This window comes from Taudactylus pleione, unplaced genomic scaffold (assembly GCF_031769625.1).
Source record: "Taudactylus pleione unplaced genomic scaffold, aTauple2 ptg000043l, whole genome shotgun sequence".
Taxonomy (NCBI): domain Eukaryota; kingdom Metazoa; phylum Chordata; class Amphibia; order Anura; family Myobatrachidae; genus Taudactylus; species Taudactylus pleione.
This window is the reverse complement of record NW_028284445.1, coordinates 18,412,665-18,436,044: the sequence shown is the minus strand read 5'-3', so window position 1 is coordinate 18,436,044 and position 23,380 is coordinate 18,412,665. Positions and strand designations below refer to the sequence as shown.

At 47.4% G+C, this 23,380-nt stretch overlaps 1 protein-coding gene across 2 annotated transcripts in view; it reads right to left on the bottom strand.

Annotated features, from left to right (window-relative positions):
* The window catches only part of ATP8A2 (ATPase phospholipid transporting 8A2), a 758,530-nt gene that overhangs the window by 80,516 nt on the left and 654,634 nt on the right, over positions 1–23,380 (bottom strand). The gene's annotated exons all lie outside the window — the stretch shown is intronic.

The following is a 23,380-nucleotide window of genomic DNA, read 5'->3' as shown; positions in this document are numbered from 1 at the left end:
CAGATGAAGCACAATGGAACTTGGCGTGAGTAAAAGTTGCGGCTGCTGCATCGCAGCCCTTTTTACACAGATTCAATCACACACAGATGTACAAATGTCCCCCAAGAGACATTGTACACCAGCAAAACAGTTTTGTCGCTTCCATTTTTATTATGTGACTAAGATCATACTTCCTACTTTCCCGGAAATTGCTCACGGTTTTTTGGCCAATCCCCCGGACGAGTAGGCGGATCTCCTGCAAGCCGCCCATTTCCTACTGAAGTGGGCAGGATGGAGAGATTATACAGGGAATTTGCGGGTCCGTTCCGAGGAGTGAGGCTAAACTGACGCAAATCTCCTCTTTCAGCCCCACCCCCACCTCACGGACCAGCGAATCACAGCATTTTGCAGTGACGGGGGCAGGGCCTAATAACATCTAGAGCCCTGCCTTCAAAGCTGTCAGCAGCATCTCCCCTCCGGGCTTCTTCCGGAGTTTACTAAAGTCGGCAAATACGACTAAAGGGGCCTATCCATTAGCAGACTTTCTTCACGATGCGACCAAAACCAGGAGGTTTTGGTTGGAACGTGCAGAAAGTCTGCTAGTGGATAGCCGGCAAGGACCAGCGATGCGCGTGCACGCTGGGTCCTTGCCCACCCCGACTATCTCTTCAACATGCCGGTCAACCTGACGACAGTCGTCAGGTTCGGCATGTTAGGAGATAGGAAGCCAGACGTGCAGCAACGGCAGCACTAAAAAGACGTTCAGTGAACGTCTTTCAGTGCCGCTCAGCACCCAGCGACTTGAAGGTCTGAATGCTGGTTGTTCAGACCTTCAAAGTCTATAAATGGATAGGCCCCTTAAAATGCACATTTTAGGCGAACAAGATGCACAACGCGGCTGATTCGTACAGGACCTGGCGCGCCGAAAGGAGCTATTTGACACGACTGAAGCCACGGTATAAAATGACACACCTGTACCTAATGTTTTACATCTGTTCCAGGCAACCTACTTCATTCATTTTTCAGCTATTTCATCAAGACTGTGAATCTTCTAGTTCTGCGACAGAGACATGGCAGCTTCAGGCCTGGCCTTATGGAAAGCACTGTTCTAGCCACTAATGATTCTTATATTTCTACTTTTACAAAAAAATTACACACTATCCCTAAAATAATACACCACAGTATCCCTATAATAATGCACCACAGTATCCCTATAATAATGCACCACAGTATCACAATGATGTCTTATAACAGTGTGGCCATTTAATGGAGACAAATCAGTGATCGTGGAGTTGACATTGATGAGAGTTAATAAACTAAACATGAAAATACCACAAGATACGAGGAGGGTCAGTAGTGATGTTTGCATGCTGAGGTATTGTAAAGGGGCCTCAGAATGTCTGGGCCATATAAGCCTTTTATTGAAGTAGTCTCTACTAGTTTTTTTACTAAAAAAATTGGATCATACTTAAGTTATTAACTGTTCCAAATTTCAAGGGGGGCTCTCCTGGACTCACGAGAGTGTGCAAGCCTTCCGCATGGCACCCACTTCATAAATTACATGGGTGGCACATGGATTTTGTGATGTGATCTGCATTGCATTGTGTCATAGTATCGCGCTTATGATTTCCATCTTTGAACAGCGGGGGCGGTGCCTTGATGACACTATTGTGGCGTCATACCCCCCTCCACCTCCGATATGGGTGCCCCCTCCGGGACTCATAAGGAGGAGGTTTTATAAAAATGTGAACGGTTGAAGTGGCCACTACACTCTACTTCATGATGGTGCCACTCAGATAGACCAGGACCACGCTATACCAATAAAAGGGACACACATATGACTACTATTCTAATCAAGGAAACGCATTTTCTACTAATGGGGGCACAGATTATTATGTAATTAGAGGGAGCACAGGTTATTAGATGAAAAGGGGCACCGATAAAAATGTATTACACTAAAAGTGGTACAGATTTGTATTATTCTGCTAAAGCACCCACAGATGATTATGATTATTATTACTATTATTAGACTTAAAGGGGGCACAGATAATATTTATTAGACTAAATGGGGCACATTTATTTTTCTCCCCCTGATACCCGCTGGCCAGGGGTACCAGAATTGGGCCCATGCTACTTCGTATTGGCTGGGGCATCCGTAGGTCTGCCCTCCACACCCTATGGCGGCTGATTTCTTTAAATTTTGTGACCTTTGTCACCCCCTTCAGTTGATGACCACAACTACACAAAGACTGGTCTCGCCCCTTTAGCGGGCCATTGCATTCCCATGGTGGTGGGCCCTTCATGCCCCAATATGACAATGAAGCTGAAGAAGGTTGGGCAGACAGGAGATAATGGCTCACAATGCACATGCAAAGGAAACAGTCAAGGGGTGAACAGAATTTGTGCTGGAGCTGACATGACACAGTGGACAGATGAAAGGGTACACATAAGACATCATGGTGTTTCTAAACTTTCATTACTAATTACCTACATGCAAACCACATACACTACCACGCTGCTCAACATATACAGCCTCATACCAGTGACCACCATATGCAGCTTCATTCCCATCTCATACAGTTCAGTGCTGCCCACAGTATGAGTCACCTTACCGCAACCTCCATATGCAGCCTCTTTACCACCTCATAGGGTCTTATGGCCATCATATGCAGCCCCATACTTGTCTCATACAGTACCACGACTACCATATGCAGCCCCATACTTGTCTCATACAGTACCATGACCACCATATGCAGCCCCATACTTGTCTCATACAGTACCACGACCACCATATGCAGCCCCATACTTGTCTCATACAGTACCACGACCACCATATGCAGCCCCATACTTGTCTCATACAGTACCACGACCACCATATGCAGCCCCATACCTGTCTCATACAGTACCATGACCACCATATGCAGCCCCATACCTGTCTCATACAGTACCACGACCACCATATGCAGCCCCATACTTGTCTCATACAGTACCACGACCACCATATGCAGCCCCATACCTGTCTCATACAGTACCACGACCACCATATGCAGCCCCATACCTGTCTCATACAGTACTACGACCACCATATGCAGCCCCATACCTGTCTCATACAGTACCATGACCACCATATGCAGCCCCATACCCACCCTCATACACTTGCAAGTAGTACTCTCCCTGGAAACCCACTGCTGGCTTCTATTTAAATAAAGGTTTTATACCTGGCAGGCTTTACAATTTTCTTTTAAATAATGAATACTGCAAGCATTGGTATTCATCCGGAGTCGGGCCAAATAGGGGGCCACCACCACTGAGAGACTGACCACTGAAACAGGCAAGCAAGCTACATTTTCTAGGACTTCTGTAATCAAATATTTAATATTTATTTTAAGCCCCTTCCCTGTGTATAGAGATCAATGTGTACCAGGTGTTTGATGTCAGTGGTCCGCTGTATAGTGATCAGTCTGCGCGATATCATCATGACCTGTGTGTAGAGATCCTTGTGTACCCAGTGTGTTATATCAGTGTGACCTGTGTATAGTGATCAGTGTATATCAGGTGCATGATATTACAGATTTAGTAACTTCGAGAAGCTTGGTGCATTTTAATATAATGGTGGTGGCTTGTAATGTTCAATGTCTGCCAGCCAGAGAGAACGTTGCCTACGCCTGCTATAGGATATCTTAGTTATGTTAGTGTATTTTCCTTGAATAAAACAAGTCATATATAGAACTACTTTGATTTACAATACTTCTGCTTGATGGCGACATTGACATATGTCTCTCACCTCCTCATCCGCCATTTCCAACTAGCTGCTTATTCTGTCCTGTAGAAACAGTGTATTCAGACTGGATAAATGTTATGTGGCCTCTTGCAGGCAGCATAGAAATGTTGGGAGTGTGGGCCTGAGAGCCGCATTTGTTTAGAAAAACACTGTAAATCCTTGTGACACACATTCAGACCCTGTACAAGGTAGTTCCAAAATGTAACAGCCCTGACCATGGTGTTCCCTGCCCAGCTGTCATCTGTTCTGTGTCCAGCCTGGGCCAACTGTTATCTGGATTGGCACAGATGAGCAAACAGCCAGGGACACAGACGTTGTGTGATTTCAGCTGAAATCTCAGGATAGAAATGTTTTTTTCTTGTTTTAAATCTTTCCAAATGTAAAAAAAAAAATAAAGTGCCTGTTTTTAAAGCCTCTAACCTGCACCAAGATTACCCGTGGAATGTAACAGGAACTATATAATCAGATAACATACTTTAAGGGAATAAAATAAATAAGTGTCATTGCAGATATTGGTACATTGCAAACTAGCGCTTCTTGGCAAATAAATAGACCATACTTATCTGTTCTCCCAGAACGTCTGAGGAGACTCCTGAATTTTGAGGGAGTTCCATGGACTCCAGGAAGTGTAGATAATCCTCACAGAGAGCTGTAACTAGACTTTTTGGTGCCCTGTGTGTGAGAGAGCATTGGCACCCCCCCCCCCCACCCCTATTTTTTTAAATAGGGACATAAGATAGTGCACCTGAAAGAGGGCCAGGGAAGAGATAGGGGAGGCCAGGAGATGCTGGGGATAAGAGAAGATGAAGCTGCAAGTGAGAATGATAATAAACAGGGAAATTGACAGCCCCAAACAGTGCCCCATGCCCTGCGCCATGGCACTGGTCGTACTACCCTAGTTACTCCTCTGCCCTCCCATATACTGCCCAAGTTCTATTGCAATGTCTCTATGAGGTGGGGCCAATATGATTCACTGTTATAGAACTACGTCATTTTGGCTCCTCCCCTTCTTAATAGAACTGCAATTTGTGGCATTATGCAGGTATATTTACTGTATGTGTATTTTATGTATACCTCTTGTACAGCACTGTGTATACCTGAGTGATGTCTAATAATAAAAAATATAATAAAATTAAATGCCAAAAGTGCGCTTGGTGTTCTCATCATCTCTGTTATTAATCACCCTCTCCTTAATGATGTGGTTTTATTGCTTCCCATCCCTGTTACTCATCACACTCTTTATTTCCTCAATCATAATACCCCAAATTATTACCCCTCCAACACTATATCTCAACGGTTGTGTATAGAATCCCTTCGGTTAATGTACCTGGACGTGACGTAGAGTGAGGGCGGCAGTGCGGGTCCATGCCCTTAAAGCGCTGTTACAGTAGAAACTTGTACCCTTGCGGGCTCGTTTCACTCGCCAGACAGGTTACTATTCCCAGTCGATGAATAGTAAATGAAGACGTCAGAGTACATTTACTGAAGGGGATGTATTCCCAACCATTTCCCAACCCTCGCCACTAGAGAAGAGCTTGCCTCCATCTGATCACATTATGATGCAGATCACAATCATTGATGCCACGCAGTGATGAGGTCATTGCAGCAATGTGATCTCAACCTATCAGTGAGCTGCTTCATCATGTGATCGGAGGCTGGAATGTAAAAGGCTGAGAACTTGCAAATTGCTGTGATTTTCTAGAGATTTCTAGTCTCTAAATCATACTTGCCGCCATTCAGCTCCCTCCTTCCCTGGTCTGTGTTGGGAGCGGGGTCAGGGCGGAGCCACAGGATCGCGTCATCATGGCCCCGCCCTCTCCTCACAATGCCGAAAATAAAGGCATTGTGAAGCAGGGGGCGGAGCCACGATGACGCGATTCAGTGCGAATCGCGTCATCGGGTCCCCCGCTGCGGGGGTTTCTACTAGTTAGTTGGGGGAGCAGACGGCAGCCGGGAGACTTGCCTGCCTTTCCAGGGGGTAGGGAGTGGCAGCCGATATTCGGGAGGCTCCCGACCAAATCGGGAGGGTAGGCAAGCCTGCTCTAAATTGCCGTATATAACCGGTGATATGGAGTCACCAAGCTGCCAGCAATGTGCATTGGGTTTTAAACTCACACATCGCCGACATTACAGGGTGTTTTCAGTGTTTTTTTCCTAACAAATAAAGAATTGTAAACAATTTGCATTTATTACCACCCCCCTGCCCCCCCCACACACACACTGCCCATATAATAAGCAGCACTAGCAATGTTATCCTAGGAAAAGTGTCAGGGAGATATGTTTTGGCCCCTTAAAAAGTGGGAGGCACATATAGAAACCGTTGTAATTCCTACACCGTTAACCTGATTTGGATGTAATTACCCTCAAATTAAATCTGAAAGTCTGCAGTTAAAGCACATATTGTTTGTTTCATTTCAAAGCCATTGTGGTGGTGAATAGAGGCCAAAATATGAAAATTCTGTCAATGTCCCAATATTTATGGACCTGACTGTATATATATTAGGGGTGAGCGGGTTCGGATTTCTGAAATCCGAACCCCCCCGAGCCCCCCCGATCCGAGTCCGATCCGAGTCAGGCTCGACTTTTCCCGCCTGACTCGGATCTGACATCGAGGCAAAACGTCATCATCCTGCCTTCCGAGTCTCGCGGGTTTTGGATCCTATATAAGGTACCCGCGTCGGCGCCATTTTCTCACTCGGCTGTGGACAGTGAAGAGGGAGGGTGGGAGTTAGTGCTGTGTAGTGTAGTGTAGTGTAGTGCTGCTGTTGTCCACTACTTCAAAGTCCATAGGGGCTGGCTGTGTTGTGCTGTGCTGCTGTTGTTAATAGGGGCTGTGTCCACTACTTCAAAGTCCATAGGGGCTGGCTGGACTGTGTTGTGCAGTCAGTTCTCCATAGGGGCTGTGTCCACTCCAAAGTCCTGTGCAGTGTCCCAGTCCTAAAGGGGTGCTGTAGTGTTGTCCAGGGGGTGCTCTGTCCATCAGGGGTGCTCCCCCCAAGTGCTAAAAAAATAATATATTTTCTGTGTTTGTGAATTGTGTGCGCAGTAGCCGCACGTGCATCAACAAAGTAGTGCCAAGCGTGCGCCTGTGTCATAAGTAAAGGGCCGGCTGGCTTGACCGTTAAAGGGTGCTGTAACCCCCGAAAGTACACTCCAGTCCAAACAAAAAAAAATTTATTTTCTGTGTTTGTGAATTGTGTGCGCAGTAGCCGCACGTGCATCAACAAAGTAGTGCCAAGCGTGCGCCTGTGTCATAAGTAAAGGGCCGGCTGGCTTGACCGTTAAGGGTGCTGTAACCCCCGAAAGTACACTCCAGTCCAAACCAAAAAAAAAATTATTTTCTGTGTTTGTGAATTGTGTGCGCAGTAGCCGCACGTGCATCAACAAAGTAGTGCCAAGCGTGCGCCTGTGTCATAAGTAAAGGGCCGGCTGGCTTGACCGTTAAGGGTGCTGTAACCCCCGAAAGTACACTCCAGTCCAAACCAAAAAAAAAATTATTTTCTGTGTTTGTGAATTGTGTGCGCAGTAGCCGCACGTGCATCAACAAAGTAGTGCCAAACGTGCGCCTGTGTCATAAGTAAAGGGCCGGCTGGCTTGACCGTTAAGGGTGCTGTAACCCCCGAAAGTACACTCCAGTCCAAACCAAAAAAAAAATTATTTTCTGTGTTTGTGAATTGTGTGCGCAGTAGCCGCACGTGCATCAACAAAGTAGTGCCAAGCGTGCGCCTGTGTCATAAGTAAAGGGCCGGCTGGCTTGACCGTTAAGGGTGCTGTAACCCCCGAAAGTACACTCCAGTCCAAACCAAAAAAAAAATTATTTTCTGTGTTTGTGAATTGTGTGCGCAGTAGCCGCACGTGCATCAACAAAGTAGTGCCAAGCGTGCGCCTGTGTCATAAGTAAAGGGCCGGCTGGCTTGACCGTTAAGGGTGCTGTAACCCCCGAAAGTACACTCCAGTCCAAACCTAAAAAAAAATTATTTTCTGTGTTTGTGAATTGTGTGCGCAGTAGCCGCACGTGCATCAACAAAGTAGTGCCAAGCGTGCGCCTGTGTCATAAGTAAAGGGCCGGCTGGCTTGACCGTTAAAGGGTGCTGTAACCTCCGAAAGTACACTCCAGTCCAAACCAAAAAAAAATTATTTTCTGTGTTTGTGAATTGTGTGCGCAGTAGCCGCACGTGCATCAACAAAGTAGTGCCAAGCGTGCGCCTGTGTCATAAGTAAAGGGCCGGCTGGCTTGACCGTTAAGGGTGCTGTAACCCCCGAAAGTACACTCCAGTCCAAACCTAAAAAAAAATAATTTTCTGTGTTTGTGAATTGTGTGCGCAGTAGCCGCACGTGCATCAACAAAGTAGTGCCAAGAGTGCGCCTGTGTCATAAGTAAAGGGCCGGCTGGCTTGACCGTTAAAGGGTGCTGTAACCCCCGAAAGTACACTCCAGTCCAAACCAAAAAATAATTATTTTCTGTGTTTGTGAATTGTGTGCGCAGTAGCCGCACATGCATCAACAAAGTAGTGCCAAGCGTGCGCCTGTGTCATAAGTAAAGGGCCGGCTGGCTTGACCGTTAAACGGTGCTGTAACCCCCGAAAGTACACTCCAGTCCAAACCAAAAAAAATTATTTTCTGTGTTTGTGAATTGTGTGCGCAGTAGCCGCACGTGCATCAACAAAGTAGTGCCAAGCGTGCGCCTGTGTCATAAGTAAAGGGCCGGCTGGCTTGACCGTTAAGGGTGCTGTAACCCCCGAAAGTACACTCCAGTCCAAACCAAAAAAATAATTATTTTCTGTGTTTGTGAATTGTGTGCGCAGTAGCCGCACGTGCATCATCAAAGTAGTGCCAAGCGTGCGCCTGTGTCATAAGTAAAGGGCCGGCTGGCTTGACCGTTAAAGGGTGCTGTAACCCCCGAAAGTACACTCCAGTCCAAACCAAAAAAAAAATTATTTTCTGTGTTTGTGAATTGTGTGCGCAGTAGCCGCACGTGCATCAACAAAGTAGTGCCAAGCGTGCGCCTGTGTCATAAGTAAAGGGCCGGCTGGCTTGACCGTTAAAGGGTGCTGTAACCCACAAAGTACACTCCAGTCCAAACCCAAAAAAAAATTATTTTCTGTGTTTAGCCGCACGTATATATCAAATCGATATAACATAAATGGAGGACCAAACTTTCTCCGATAAAAATAAAATAGAGAAAGATCAAGAACCACTTCCTCCTAGTGCTGAAGCTGCTGCCACTAGTCATGACATAGACGATAACATGCCATCAACGTCGTCTGCCAAGGCCGATGCCCAATGTCATAGTAGAGGGCACATACAATCCCAAATGGCAAAGTTCAGGAAAATGACCTTGAAAAAGACATTTAAATCAGCTGAAGAGAAACGTAAACTTGCCAATATGCCATTTACGACACGGAGTGGCAAGGAACGGCTAAGGTCGATCCCTAGTATGTTCATGACTAGTGGTTCAGCTTCACATGACGATGGAAGCCCTCCTCCCACTAAAAAAATCAAAAGAGTTAAGCTGGCAAAAGCACAGCGAAGAACTGTGCTTTCTAAGAAGATATCACAAATCCCCAAGGAGAGTCCAAGTGTGGTGGTGGTTGCGATGCCTGACCTTCCCAGCACTGGACGGGAAGAGGTGGCTCTTTCCACCATTTGCACGCCCCCTGCAAGTGCTGAAAGGAGCACCCACAGTCCACTTGCTGATATGCAAATTGAAGATGTCACTGTTGAAGTACAACAGGATGAGGATACTGGTGTAGCTGGCGCTGAGGAGGAAGTTGGCGAGGAGGATTCTGATGGTGATGTGGTTTGTTTAAATCAGGCTCCGGGGGAGACAGTTGTTGTCCGTGGGATGAAAAAGCCCATCACGGTCATGCCTGGGCAGAAGACCAAACATTCCACCTCTTTGGTCTGGCAATATTTCTATCCAAATCCGGACAACAACTGTCTTGCCATATGTACCATATGTAAAGGTGAAATAAGTAGGGGTAGGGACGTCAACCACCTAGGAACATCCTCCCTTATACGGCACCTGCAGCGCGTTCATAAAAAGTTACTGTCAAGTTCAGAAACTTTGGCTAAGACCGTAAGCAGTCCAGGGACACCTAAATCCCGTTGTCCTGTTGTATCCAAGCGCCTGCAAACCACACCGTCAACTCCCTCCTCGTCAATTTCCTCCTTAGTTAGGATCGGAAGTAGTCCTGCAGGCCATGTCACTGGCATGACTGACTCTCCTATCCGGGATTCCTCCGGAGGATCCTGCATTGCTACGCCTACTGCTGCCGCTGCTGCTGTTGCTGCTGCTGGGAGTCGTTCATCATCCCAGAGAGGAAGTAGGAACACCACTACTTTTACTAAACAATTGACCCTCCAACAGTCCTTAGCGAGGAGGATGAAGTACGACAGCAGTCATCCTGAAGCAAAACTTATAACTGAGGCCTTGACTGCTATGTTGGTGTTAGACGTGCGTCCGGTATCCGCCATTAGTGCAGTGGGATTTAGACAATTGATGGAGGTAGTGTGTCCCCGGTTCCAAATCCCGTCTAGATTCCACTTCACTAGGCAGGCGATACCGAGACTGTACAGAAACGTCAGAAAAAGTGTCCTCAGTGTCCTGAAAAATGCCGTTGTACACAATGTCCACTTAACCACGGACATGTGGACAAGTGGAACAGGGCAGACTAAGGACTATATGACTGTGACAGCCCACTGGGTAGATGTATCACCTTACGCAGCAACAGCAGCAGCGTCACCAGTAGCAGCATCTCAGAAATGCCAGCTCGTTACAAGGCAGGCTACGCTGTGTATCACCGGTTTCAGTAAGAGGCACACCGCCGACAACCTCTTAGAGAAACTGAGGGAAATCATCGCCCAGTGGCTTACCCCACTTAGACTCTCCTGGGGATTTGTGATATCTGACAACGCCACCAATATTGTGCGGGCATTACATCTGGGCAAATTCCAGCACGTCCCATGTTTTGCTCACACAATAAACTTGGTGGTGCAGAATTTTCTGAAAAGCGACAGGGGCGTGCAGGAGACGCTTTGGGTGGCCCGAAAAATTTCTGGCCACTTTCGCCATTCAGCGACTGCGTGCCGAAGACTGGAGCGCCAGCAAACACTCTTGAACCTGCCCCGCCATCACCTGAAGCAAGAGGTTGTGACGCGGTGGAACTCAACCCTCTATATGCTTCAGAGGATGGAGGAGCAGCAAAAGGCCATACAAGCCTATACATCCACCTATGACATAGGCAAAGGAGGGGGTATGCACCTGACTCAAGCGCAGTGGAGAATGATTTCCGTGTTGTGCAAGGTTCTCCAGCCCTTCGAACTTGCCACACGTGAAGTCAGTTCAGACACTGCCAGCTTGAGTCAGGTCATTCCCCTCATCAGGCTTTTGCAGAAGCAGCTGGAGAAAGTGAAGGAGGAGCTAAGACGGAGCGATTCCGCTCGGCATGTGGGACTTGTGGATGAAGCCCTTCATTCGCTTTGCCAGGATTCCAGGGTGGTCAATCTGTTGAAATCAGACCACTACGTTTTGGCCACCGTGCTCGATCCTAGGTTTAAAGCCTATGTGGTGTCTCTCTTTCCGGCCGACACAAGCCTGCAGAGGTGCAAAGACCTGCTGGTGAACACACTGTCAGCTGAAGCGGAACGTGACACGTCAACGGCTCCTTCTTCATTTTCTCCTGCAACTGGGGCTGCCAGGAAAAAACTTAGGTATCCTAAGCAACCTGCTGGCGGTGATGCAGGGCAGGCAGGACCAAGTTTGGACATCTGGTCCGGACTGAAGGACCTGGCAACAATTTCTGACATGTCTACTGTCACTGCATATGATACTGTCACCATTGACAGAATGGTGGAGGATTACATCGGTGACAGCATCCAAGTAGGCATGGCAGACAGTCCATACCTGTACTGGCAGGAAAAAGAGGCAATTTGGAGGCCCCTGTACAAACTGGCTCTATTTTACCTGAGTTGCCCCCCCTCCAGTGTGTACTCCGAAAGAGTGTTTAGTGCAGCCGGGAACCTTGTCAGCGAAAGGCGTAGGAGGTTGCTTCCACAGAATGTGGAGAAGATGATGTTCATCAAAATGAATTATCAGCTCTTCCAGGGAGACCAGCCTCCAGAAGGTACAGAGGGACCTGTGGTGGTGGATTCAAGTGGGGACGAGTTAATACTTTGTGAGGATGAGGATGTACACACTGAAGAGGGTGAGGAATCGGTGGATGAGGAGGATGAGGATGACATCTTGCCTCCATAGAGCCAGTTTGTGCAGGGACACATTAATTGCCAGCTTGTTTTGTGGGGGCCCAAACGAACCAATCATTTCAGCCACAGTTGTGTGGCAGACCCTGGCGCTGAAATGATTGGTTTGTTAAAGTGTGCATGTCCTGTTTATACAACATAAGGGTGGGTGGGAGGGCCCAAGGACAATTCCATCTTGCACCTCTTTTTTTTCTTTGCATTATGTACAGTTTGGGGCCTAGTTTTTCAAACTGCCATCCTGTCTGCCACTGCAGTTTCACGCCTAGATGGGTCACGTGTTTGTGCCGCCCACTCGTGTCGCTTAGCATAGTCATCCAGCTACCTCGGTGCAACGTTTTGGACATAAAAACACTATTGTGAGGTGTGAGGTGTTCAGAATAGACTGGAAATTAGTGGAAATTAAGGTTATTGAGGTTAATAATAGCATAGGAGCAGAAAAACCTACAAATTCTGTGATTTTAGCTGTTTTTATGCTTTTTTAAAAAAAAATACAGATCCAAAACACAAAACCCAGAACCCAAAACACGGAAGGGTGGTTTTGGCAAAACCAATCCAGATCCAAAACACGAAGAAAGATCCAGATCCAAAACCAAAACACAAAACACGAAAAGTGGCCGGTGCACACCCCTAATATATATATATATATAATGGGAGGTGCTATCTGTTGAGACTATTGTTGCAAACAAAAACATTGTAATTCTTATTTTTTAGCTATTAAACTTGGGCATAACATGACTTGCTGGGCCCTGTAGTGCATGAGAAATATACAGAGTAAGTCTACTTTTTGCAATGCATATAACCTCACACCTATCAGGCTGGGTGAGGAGCCCTAGTGCTTTTCCATAGAGTCCCCTGCTGACAGGCCTAGGGCTGTATGACAGGAGGAAGCCATGCTGTGTATCTCTCTGCTATAGTGCCAAGAGCTCACCGGCCTAGTCGGGGGACCTCATGCTCTTTGTATCTGCAATTATTCCGTTACCAAAATAGACTGACAGCTTTAGTGCTGGTTTTAAATTGGCGTAGGATACACACTTTTTAAAAATTATATTTTTGGGGTTTTTGTTAAAGTCGCAGCCCAGCGTCTCTGGTACAGATTGAGTGGTGATTTGCTGCGTCTACACGATCCCCACGCACACAATGCTGACGGTCGCAATCCCAACAATTGAAATGCTGCTGCCTGCAGGTAAGTAAACTAACCCTTCCCCCGACTCACCTTTCCTGCAACCTAACCCTATCCCTCCCCCTAGTGCCTAACCCTAACCCTCCCTGCAGCCTAACCCTCCCCTCCCTGCAGCCTAACCCTATCCCTCCCCCTAGTGCCTAACCCTAATCCTCCCTGCAGCCTAACCCTCCCCTCCCTGCAGTGTAACCCTATCCCTCCCTGCAGCCTAACCCTATCCCTCCACCTAGTGCCTAACCCAATCCCTCCCCCTAGTGCCTAACCCAATCCCTCCCCCTAGTGCCTAACCCAATCCCTCCCTGCAGCCTAACCCTCCCCTCCCTGCAGCCTAACCCTATCCCTCCCCCTAGTGCCTAACCCTAATCCTCCCTGCAGACTAACCCTCCCCTCCCTGCAGTCTAACCCTATCCCTCCCTGCAGCCTAACCCTATCCCTAGTGCCTAACCCTATCCCTCCCCCTAGTGCCTAACCCTCCCCTCCCTGCAGCCTAACCCTATCCCTCCACCTAGTGCCTAACCCTCCCCTCCCTGAGGCCTAACCCTATCCCTAGTGCCAAACCCTCTCCCTAGTGCCAAACCCTATCCCTCCCCCAGTGCCTAACCCTAACCCTCCCTGCAGCCTAATCCTAACCCTCCCTGCAGCCTAATCCTAACCATCCCCTCCCTGCAGCCTAACCCTATCCCTACCGCTAGTGCCTAACCCTAACCACTAAACCTAACCCTTATACTTACCTTCGGGATCGCGCCCACTGGGAATCTGACCCTTGTCGGGATTCCGGCGTCTGTATTGTGTGGGCCAAGATCCCAACTACATCCCGTCTCGCGCCACATGGTGCACTGAGGGTAGGTTTATGAGGACACATATGTAGAAGCGGTGGGAGCAGCAGGACAGGACGCCCCATGCGTTGATTGTTCTTACACTGTTACACATCTCCTTCCTCTCTGTCCCGCAATGAAGAGGAAGGGGATGTGTATGATATACAGTGATACATAGGATGTAAGATTCATCACAGGTGCATGTAAGGGAGGGGTTAGTGTAGTATGACATGCAGCACACTGGTTTTGCTCCTTCCAAACCCTTGGATTATATTTTGTCATCCACCAGTACCATAGTATATGGACAGGCAGATTAAAAGTTTAATGTTTTAGCACCTGATTCAGCAAGGATCGCTATAGGCGATCGCAGCTGCGATTACGCATGCAGTTCAACTGCGATAGTATGCTAATTCACTGCGATCGTTGTTCCCCCGCAGCACTACATAAGGATGTCCACTTTACCTTACACACATCTGTAATGTTTAGCAAGACCTCGAAACCATCGGTACAATCGATTACCATCGCAGCCTCACACACTTGCACAAGGTCAGACCTTACTCAGAAATTTCTAACTTCAGCGCACGCTATAAGGCCTCAGGCTGCATAGGGCAACGCAGTGGATAATTTATGCACGCCCATGCAATGGCGTTCGTTTCGCCAGCCACTTCCCCATCACTACCCACAAAGGGCACTTCCTGTCAATCACTCTGGGATAGGTCTGCATAGTTGCAGTGGCCGGTTCGCGCATGCCTGTTGCGTGCGCATTAGCACCTGCGATCCCTGCTGAATCGGGCCCTTAATCCTTTAAATTTATAGGAAGTAAATGATTACATAACATGATAACCTGCAGACAACTTGTGGGGAACTAAGAAGCATAAACCACTGCTGGGAGAAGGAAATGGCATTTTAACTTGCATGGAAAAACCCAATGAAGTACAGTACTATGATTTACAACATTCCCGTTTGATGGCGACAATGACAGTCACTGCCTCTAGCACCATTTTCAAGGAGCTGCTTATTCTGTCCCGTAGCGACAGTGTGTTCAGACTGCATAAATGTTATGTGGTCTCTTGCAGGCAACACAGAATTGTTGGGAGTGTGTCCCTGAGCGCCGCGTTGGTTTAGAAAAACACCATAAATCCCTGTGACACACATTGCAGAACACGCACAAGGTAGTTCCATATATATACTTCATATGTCACATCCCTGACTGAGATGTACCCTGTCCAGCTGTCATCTGTTCCGTGTCCAGCCTGGGACAACTGTTGTCATCATTGGCACAGATGAGTAAACAGCCAGGGCTCCTGTCAGACTTTGTGTGATTTCAGCTGAGATCTCAGGACAGCATCGCTAGGTTCTTAAACCTTCCCAAACATAAAAGGAAGCACCTGTTTATCAGCTATGTAAAATAACTTACCACACATTAAAAAGGATTGAGAAAAGTATAGGCAACAGTATAATATAATGCTCTTGTCTCATGACTCTTGTTTGTCTAATCCGAGGAAAACTGCATAAATGTATGGAAAACTGTTTCTTGGTGGAAAGTAAGTTCAACCATCATATGTAGACAATACAATGTCATTTATGGCATGATTACAAAATTCAAAGTAGCATTGAAAAAAGGAAAATGCTGCTGCAGGTAAAGAGGAAACCCAGAAACGGGTTGGGTACGGGATCCCAGCGGTCAGAATACCGACAGCGGCATCCTGACAGTCAGAATGCAGACGCCAGAAGTTAAGTACCCATACACTTACCCCAAACCATCCCCTTAACCCTCTCTCCCAGCAGCCTAACCCTCCCTTCCCTGCAGCCTAACCCTAACCCCCCCTCCTGCAGCCTAACCCTAACCCCCCTCCTGCAGCCTATCCTTAACCCTCCCCTCCTGCAGCCTAACCCTAACCCTCCCTCCTGCAGCCTAACCCTAACCCCCCTCCTGCAGCTTAACCCTAATCCGACCCCGAGTGCCTAACCCTAACCCTCATACTTACCCACCGGGATCGCAGGCGCCAGCATTCTCACCCCTGTCGGGATTCCAACACCAGTATGCTGCGCGCCAGGATCCCAACTTTATCCCTCCAAAAGCATCCCAAAAAGTACCAATGATTAATTTCACGTAATCAGATTCCACCTTGAAATTACCTTTGATGACACAACAGTTTCCATGACAGGTCACACAGTTTACACACATGAAGAGATCTATAAACTATGACTGCTCAGGGACGTTCTTCCATGTCAGTGTTTCTTAAATCCAGTCCATAGGACACACTAACAATGCATGACTGACATTTAAGATCTACAGGTGGTTCTAACTATTTCTCTTGTCATTCGGTGAGGAGACCAGGAAAACATGCACTGTTGGCCACACAAAGAAATTATCTTTCCAACCAACTAACTAGTTGGCTGGTTGCAATGAAAATTTGGTATTGTATATGAGCAAACGACAAGCGACCGTTTGCACCCAAATGCTGAAAAATGGACAAAAAAGGTTGTTCAAACAAGTTGGTTAAATCAAAAGGATGTAACTAACTTGTCTGAATGACCATTTTCGTCTGTTTCCTGGCATTTGGAAGCAGATAAACTAGTTGGCTAGTTGGTAGGATCATCTTTGAGATGTGTGGCCAGCTTTAGGGTGCCCAGAGGACTGGATTTCAGAAGCACTGTTTTATGTCATAGTATTACTAATAATTATTACACCTAGAAGCCTAGCCATCATCGGGGGTCGAGTTGCAGCGATGGATACTTAATTCAGCATTGCTCCAGTGCTGGGACAGCTACTCCGATAGGAAAGATTCCTGGACTGCACACCCGGAATATATATAATGGGAGGTGCTACCTGTTGAGATTTTATTGCAGGCACAGAAACAGACAAATCACAAGTGCACAACTACAAATTACTGATTATATATATATATACTCCAATAAGCAGCTGTCCTCCTGAAGAGTAATACTGTAACAAGTGATACCTGCTGCCAGTGCCGGAATCTTCCTAGTGCAAATGCGTGATCTGGGTCACAGATGCGCCTGACCGCAGGTCACTCAATGCTGAGGAGGTGGAGGGATCCCTCTTCGCAACTCCAAACCTCCTTCCCATAGAAAGGAATGGGGCGTCAGGAATGAGCGCCATCTGAAGTTGGCACTGATTCTTACAAACAAACTTCATATAAGGCGGCCCTATGGGGCCCCTAATATTGATTGACCCCATTACTTAAATCATGTGGAAACTAGCATTTACGCATGTGTAACAGGCACATTAGTGATAATGAATACAGTAGGCCTCATAATATTAATGATAGTCGATCAGTTTAGTACCATCAACATTGTTATGGCTATGAAACAAGGTAAAACACTGCAGAGGAGAAACCAAGGGTCTGATTCAGAGCCGGACGCAATTAGCGCTCGCTCGTCCTGAAAATAGGGGTGGCTATTCAAATGAACCGTTCGATGTTTGCGGTCTGTTCACGCCTCTAGGTCTGAACGAGCGTACAAAACTTGCGGTCGTTTTTTGGGAAACTACGCCCCCTGGCCGCTCGCATCCTACGTCATGTCCGCTATTTATTAGATTAATCGAGTACATCGAACAGGGTATGAGCTGCTCGCTATTCTTGTGGTTGGTTTTTGCTACCACAATTTTGCGAGCAGTTCTGGCTTAAAAAAAACCAGTGACGTGGTCAATGACGCTGCTGTTTTAAATATGCACACCCATAAAATGCCAGTTTTAACTAGGGGTGTGCACCGGACACTTTTCGTGTTTTGTGTTTTGGTTTTGGATCTGGATCTTTCTTCGTGTTTTGGATCTGGATTGGTTTTGCCAAAACCACCCTTCCGTGTTTTGGGTTCTGTGTTTTGGATCTGGATTTTTTCTTAAAAAATAAAAAAAAAACGCTAAAATCACATAAATGGGCCTTTTTTTGTTCCTACGCTATTAATAACCCCAATAACATTAATTTCCACTCATTTCCACTCTATTCTGAACACCACACACCTCACAATATTGTTTTTAGGCCAAAAGGTTGTACCGAGGAAGCTGGATGACTATGCTAAGCGACACAAGGGGGCGGCACAAACACGTGGCCCATCTAGGAGTGGCACTGCAGTGGCAGACAGGAAGCCAATCAGCGTTATGGTGCCCATTTGCATGTAGCACGAACCCGGGAGATCCGTGCTACATGCATCTGTGTGATTGGCACAGAGCAATGACAGGTCCGTGAGACCCGTCTGTGCTGCTGTGGTAAAAAAAAAAAAAAAAAACCTGTGTAAAAAAAGAAAAAAATGGCGTGCACCCCCCCAAAAAAGAGCAACCAGCCCCGGGCATTAGTAACCCAGTGCTGGGTGTGCTTAAATACAGGGGACAAACGACGTAGGGGTCCCCTGTACTTAAGCACAACCAGCACCGGGCTAGTCAGAACCAGCGCTGGTTGCCAAAATACGGGGGACAAACGACGTAGGGGTCCCCTGTATTCTGCGCAACCAGCTCTGGGCTCTGATCCGGTCCTGGTTCTGGAAATATAGGGGACAAAAAATGAGTAGGGTTCCCCTGTATGTTCCAGAACCAGCACTGGACTTTTTCTAGCGGGGGGCTGATGCCACAGCCAGGGGAGCCCTTTCACCGGGCCCCCCAGCCGCAGCATCAACCCTGACCGCTAGTCAGCCCAGGCCGGGGATCCCTGGAGAGCTGGGGACCCCCCCAATAAAGGGGTCACCCTCTCCAGGGCACCCCAGGCCCAGGCTGATAGCCCGGGGCTATCCCCGCCACCCCTGGTGGCGGTGGGTGGCGGGTTGATTGTGTGGTGTGGTGTAAATAAAGAATATCAAACATTGTCTTTACAAGTAGAACTGCAAGTCCCAGCTAGCCTGCCCCGCATGCTGGTACTTGGAGAACCACAAGTACCAGCATGCAGGGCATTAAGGGCCCACTAGTACCTGTAGTTCACCTGTAAAAAAAATGTTTAAAAAAACACAGGACACACACACCGTGACAGTATAAGTTTATTAAACATACATACACACACACACACACACACATGTACACATACTCACCTATGTAACCTGTAGCATCGGTCCACTTGTCCGGTAAAGTATCCCTAGGGGACCTGTGAAAAAAAACATACTCACCATCTCCTATGCGAGGTTCTGTCCTCTTCGTTCCAAAGTAGGCATCCCCGGACTTGGCAAAAAAAAAAAACGAAAACGCGATCCACGAACTTAGTACCGTTCTATAGAACGGTACTTCCCGAATGAGAGCTTAGCGGCGGGGTATCACCATGGAAACCCCGCTGCTAAGCGTTCATTGGCTGAGAGAGGTCATCTCCCGTCTCTCAGCCAATGAACGGCTCCCTCCATTGTAGTCAATGGTGGGAACCGCAGGGTAAACTTTAATAACCTTGCGGCTCCCAGCATTGACTACAATGGAGGGAGCCGTTCATTGGCTGAGAGAGACGGGAGATGGCCTCTCTCAGCCAATGAACGCTTAGCAGCGGGGTTTCCATGGTGATACCCCGCCGCTAAGCTCTCATTCGGGAAGTACCGTTCTATAGAACGGTACTAAGTTCGTGGATCGCGTTTTCGTTTTTTTTTTTTGCCAAGTCCGGGGATGCCTACTTTGGAACGAAGAGGACAGAACCTCGCATAGGAGATGGTGAGTATGTTTTTTTTCACAGGTCCCCTATGGATACTTTACCGGACAAGTGGACCGATGCTACAGGGTTACATAGGTGAGTATGTGTACATGTGTGTGTGTGTGTGTGTATGTATGTTTAATAAACTTATACTGTCACGGTGTGTGTGTCCTGTGTTTTTTTTAAACATTTTTTTACAGGTGAACTACAGGTACTAGTGGGCCCTTAATGCCCTGCATGCTGGTACTTGTGGTTCTCCAAGTACCAGCATGCGGGGCAGGCTTGCTGGGACTTGCAGTTCTACTTGTAAAGACAATGTTTGATATTCTTTATTTACACCACACCACACAATCAACCCGCCACCCACCGCCACCAGGGGTGGCGGGGATAGCCCCGGGCTATCAGCATGGGCCTGGGGAGCCCTGGAGAGGGTGACCCCTTTATTGGGGGGGTCCCCAGCTCTCCAGGGATCCCCGGCCTGGGCTGACTAGCGGTCAGGGCTGATGCTGCGGCTGGGGGGCCCGGTGAAAGGGCTCCCCTGGCTGTGGCATCAGCCCCCCGCTAGAAAAAGTCCAGTGCTGGTTCTGGAACATACAGGGGAACCCTACTCATTTTTTTCCCCTGTATTTCCAGAACCAGGACCGGATCAGAGCCCAGAGCTGGTTGCGCAGAATACGGGGGACCCCTACGTCGTTTGTCCCCCGTATTTTGGCAACCAGCTCTGGTTCTGACTAGCCCGGTGCTGGTTGTGTTTAAGTACAGGGGACCCCTATGTCGTTTGTCCCCTGTATTTAAGCACACCCAGCACTGGGTCACTAATGCCCGGGGCTGGTTGCTCTTTTTTGGGGGGGGGGGGGCACGCCATTTTTTTCTCTTTTTACACAGGTTTTTTTTTTTTTTTTTTACCACAGCAGCACAGACGGGTCTCACGGACCCGTTAGTGCTCTGTGTCAATGACACAGATGCAAGTAGCACGGATCTCCTGGTCCGTGCGTGCATCTGTGTCATTGAAATACACAGCAGCACAGACGGGTCTCACTGACCCATCTGTGCTCTGTGTCACTGTCAATCACACAGATGCATGTAGCACGGATCTCACGAGTCCGTGCTACATGCAAATGAGCACCATAATGCTGATTGGCTGAGAGCCGTGACAGACGGCTCTGTCAGCCAATCAGCACTTTGCCCATTAAAGGCAAAGGCATTTTTTTTAAAATGGCTGCTCGAGGCAAAACCTCGAGATCCGACAGCAGATCTCGAGGTTTTGCCTCGGGAGAGGGATCCGGGGCAGACAGGGAGATCCGAGCTTGGGCTCGGATCGCCCCGGATCCCCGAAGTTCGGGTGGGTTCGGTTCTCAGGGAACCGAACCCGCTCATCCCTAGTTTTAACCTTTAAGCACGCCTGCGATCGGATCTCAACTCCCCGTTTTCAAGCACTTTCCCCTGTTACCACCCACATACGCCTCATTCTGTCACTCAAATTAGCAGGCATTCGCTATTTTGCGAGCACATGAATTTCGGCTGCACTGACTGGTTTGCGCATGCGTATAACGATCCGTACACATGCGCAGTTGGGCAAACATCGCTCGGAGCGAACGAGCTGCCGCTTACGAGTGGCTCTGAATCAGGCCCCAAGGACTGTGATTGCACTGGTGATAATCTTGTTATTATTCCATACACTGGTCACAGGTTAGTCCAATATCACACATGGGCATCAACAGCAAAAATGTAAATTTATGGGATTATTGTCCAACATGGCTGTAAATCTGGTGACAAGATGACCGATACCGACCTGCGTACTACACTAACAGGGTCTCAATGTAATCAATAGTGTGATCAGCGGGCTCGCCTATTTGGATCATGCACATACTGTATGTGACCCCCCAAACAAAAAGTGACCATGTCGCTCAGTGCTACATGGCGGTGGTGGGATCGCTAAACATAAGCCAGAATAGCGTTCCTGATTCTAAGTACTAATGTGATTGAGGCATGACTCTCAGAAAAGCACTTTTAGATGTTGCTACTTTATTATTGCAATATCAGTGTTTACAAAAGAATAAATAAATGACGATTACTTGTGCTTTATGAAGCAATTCAGCGGAATGTGTTACTGTCAGTCACTCTGTGATGTTTGCTGCGTGCATTCCTGATACCCCGTTATAACATGCTGGGCGCACAGTGCAAGGAGAAATTAGAAACTACATTTTTGCTACTAAGGTCTACACTAACCTCAATAACACTTGTGAGCAGAATATAACAGCTGCTGCACTTTGCTGCTAGTCTTGGGAGATAACAGGTGCTGGCTGCTTATGTCTTAAACCCCATGTGTAATGTATCAGGGAGCCTGCAGGGTGGACCTAAGACTTTCCCTTATACAGAGACCGAGTAGAGAATGACTGTTGCTGAGCCATAGCAAATAGCAATGTGCCTTACTGAGTATTTACTGGAAGAAGAAATAGGGGTCTCCCCTCTCACATCCATGCACCTCACAACCACAAGGCTGTATTGTAACCCACATTTCTATGACAAGACGTTTTACTGATTTTTGTCAAAATTGATCATAAAGGAAAGAGATAATGATGCATAACACTGAATGTATTAGACCCGCTAAATAGAATTTCTTATTGGCACTATTCACGACAATAGGAAATATACATTTGCCCAAATCTTCTAAAAATCACATGGAGGGAGAGGGGCTCCAAAAAGATCCTGTCTCTGCGATGTGTAAAGAAGTGAAATGATGACAAAAGCAATCATTTCACTTCTATATCATAAGCCGGGGCTGTACTACTGCGCATGCGAGGTCTGTTCACCACGCCTGTGCGGCAGCCATTGCCGAGGAGGGTTACGGAAATTTTTGTGCATTAGTGGCCCATAGGCAACTATAGGATGACACCGTCTGGAGATCCGAAACACAAAATTACCGCAGCTGTAGGCAATGCTGCGCATGCGCTGGTTTTACGGATGTAACAGCGCATGCACAGCACTGATTCCCTGATTCCAGCTGCGGTAAGTTAGTGTAGAGAGGGATAACTATCTATTTCCCGAAAAGCTGTCATTGCAAAAATCACAGCTTTTCGCAATAGTTAGTTATAGGGAGGAGGAATGATGAATTCCTCCGATCATTAGGTAGATCTCCATGCGAGTTCTAAACCTAATTACCTCCAGAAAAAGTTTAGGTATGATGAATAGGCCCCATAGATTATAGAAACCTATGGTGGCTGTGGGTGCTGTCGGAAATGGAGGGAGAGACAGACGGACAGTGGTGATGCTTTTATTCTTATTTTACATAGACTTACCATACTATCCCTTTAAACCGGGACACTCGCGAATTACACAGGTTCTGTGGCTGGCTGACCTCAAGCCTGGATTTCACCTGGTTTTAATGAGCCATTAATCCATGAGTGTCCCGGTTTAAAGGGATGATATGGTAAGCCTAATTTTACAAGGTGTAGAACAGCTGGATAAGGGGGGCAAGGTACAAATGTGAGAGGAGGCTGTGCTTTGAACCAAGTATTTAGGTTTTGCCAACCATGAGCAGATGTCTCAGTAAAAAAAGAAAAAATCTGCTATGGTCACTGAAAGATCCCACACAGATGGCCAATAAATCTGCTCTTTAGCCCATGAACCCATTAACGTGAGACGGTTTACCATAGTCATGACTGTGTTTTAAAAATATGATGCACTCTACTATTTTCTATTACCTTAAATGAACCCCTCTAACTCTCTCCCTTCCACCAGATTCATT